Below are 2,500 nucleotides of genomic sequence, written 5' to 3'. Positions count from 1 at the left end.
ACAGTTCAGTAAATCCCTTATTCTAATATATCCCGCTTTCGACATAGCTTCACACTTAATTACCCTCTCCCCATTTTTAAAATACGGGCTCGAGAGGAAGGGCAGTCGTAGCACTGACCCTCTCGTTCCGCACTCTGGTACAGTCCAGGATGAAACCTGATACCACGCACTGAGTACTTCCTGGAAAAACCGTGGCAAGTGTTTAAATGAATCCGGGTTATTGATCTGGTACAGGTTGTCCTCGTTGTAGAGTCCAAAACTGCACAGATATTGTTTGAAGTGGTTTTTCCAAACTACGTTCCGGTTCTGGTCCATAAATTTGCCTATCAATTTGACTCTTAGTGCTACTTTTTTTGTAAGTAAATCAATCAAAGCTAGCCCCCCCTGATCTTTAGCCCCTATTATTGTTTTGTGAGCTATACTCGCTGCTTTGTTTTTCCAAATAAAGTCCCTAATGGTCTTTGAAATCTCCTTAAAGGCCCAGTCCGGAAGCGTACAAGTACTCAGCGCATGATTCACTTTGGACAACACGAGAGCATTTGTTACGGCTACCCTTCCTCTCAACAATAGACCCCTCGCTTTCCACAAATTCAATGTTTTTTTAATTTTACCCACCACCTCTTTCCATGTTACATCATCACATTCATTCTCATTTTTCCCCATATTCACTCCCAACACTTTTCTTCTCTCACACACCGTTTTAAATCCCCACTTATTAACTAGATTGGATTCCTTACCTAGTAACATAATTTCTGACTTATTTTCATTTACTTTTGCCCCAGATGCTCTTTCATAAGTTTGTACATGTTTTAATATCAATTCTATATCCTCCTCTCCTTTTACCATTATATTCACGTCATCTGCATACTGTATTATTTTTACGTTTTCCTTACCTATACCTTTTATGTTTACGTCTTCCGATATCAGTGCTGCCAGCGGCTCTGCTACCAAGCTGTACAACAGCGCTGACATCGGACATCCTTGTCTCACTGACCTTGATATTTTAAAAGAATCAGTTAGTTCCCCATTACATTTTATCTTGCTTTCCGCTCCTGTATACAACATATTTATCCATTCTCTCATTCTCTCCCCGAATCCAAACTTCTCTAACACCTTCCCCATGAACCCGTGATCTACTCTGTCAAAAGCTTTATTTAAATAAATCCCTAGCCATATTCCCCCCTCCCCTTCCATATCCCTGACCGTCTGTTTTATTGAAATGATTGAGTCTGCTATGTCTCTGTTTGGTATACTGTATGATTGTGTTTGTTCTATGATTGTTCCTATTACCTCCCTGATTCTATTGGCTATTGTTTTCGCTATGATTTTGTAGTCTGTGTTGAGTAGGCTGATTGGTCTGTAGTTGTCCAGATTTTTATTGTCCCCCTTGTTTTTGTAAAAAATAGTAACCACCCCTTCCCCTAAACTTTTTGGTATATGTTTCACTTTTTCCATATATTTACTCAATTTGTTCACCAAGGGCACCAGCTGCTCTTTGAAAGCTTGGTAGAATTCCGCAGTTAGGCCATCGCTCCCAGGACTTTTGTTTTTGTTTAACCCCTCTAAAGCACTTCTGATTTCTCCCTCTGTAAACTCACAATCACACCACATTTTATCGTCCTCGCTTAGTTTTTTCTTTAAGGCACCCAAAGCTCTGTTCACACTCACGCTATCACACTCCTGTCTCGAAAACAGGCTTTCATAATAGCCCTTTACTATTTCTAAAATTCCCTTTTTATCTGTCACACTTTTACCTGCTTCATTTAATAATTCGTTTATTTCTGTTCTTTTTTGTTTTTGTTTTTCCAGACCTAAAAAAAAGGCTGTACTCCTCTCCCCCTCATACATATATTGTATTTTACTCCTAATGGCTGCACCCCTACTCTTTTTAAGTTCAATCACTCCCAACTGTTCTTTTAAATGTATGTATTTTTCAACATCTACATTATCTACACTGTCAAGCGATGCTATTTCCTCACTTAGTTGTTTTCTCAAATTCTCTTCCTTTCTATTTTCTCTCCACTTTTTCTCTTTACTATAATTGATACACTTTTTTTTAATTCTGACTTTTACACTATCCCACCACACATTCATATCTTCACTCTCATTCCACTCATATCCCACATCATTCAACAATCTTTCCATACTTTTCACAAACATTCCATCATCCAGCAAGCTTGCATTAAAGCACCATATCCCTCCTTTACGTACATTCGTTTCTTTTCTAAACGTGATTTCTATTCCAGCGTGATCGCTCCACATATTAGTTTTATATTCAACTTCTTTAATCCACCTCACTACCTCGCATGTCACCAAAGCATAATCTATTCTAGATTGTTTTAATCTATTCAGTACAATTTGTCTCCTGGAGAACACTCTCTCCCATGGATGTAGCAATCTCCAAATATCAATGCATTGTTTCGTTATCATTATATCTTTAAGTGTCCCCCTGCTCACATCCCCCTTAAACACATTATTTTTTGACACATCGGTGGGTGTC

This window comes from Labrus mixtus, unplaced genomic scaffold, assembly GCF_963584025.1.
Source record: "Labrus mixtus unplaced genomic scaffold, fLabMix1.1 SCAFFOLD_49, whole genome shotgun sequence".
In the NCBI taxonomy this organism is placed as follows: domain Eukaryota; kingdom Metazoa; phylum Chordata; class Actinopteri; order Labriformes; family Labridae; genus Labrus; species Labrus mixtus.
This window is presented reverse-complemented; position numbering follows the sequence as displayed.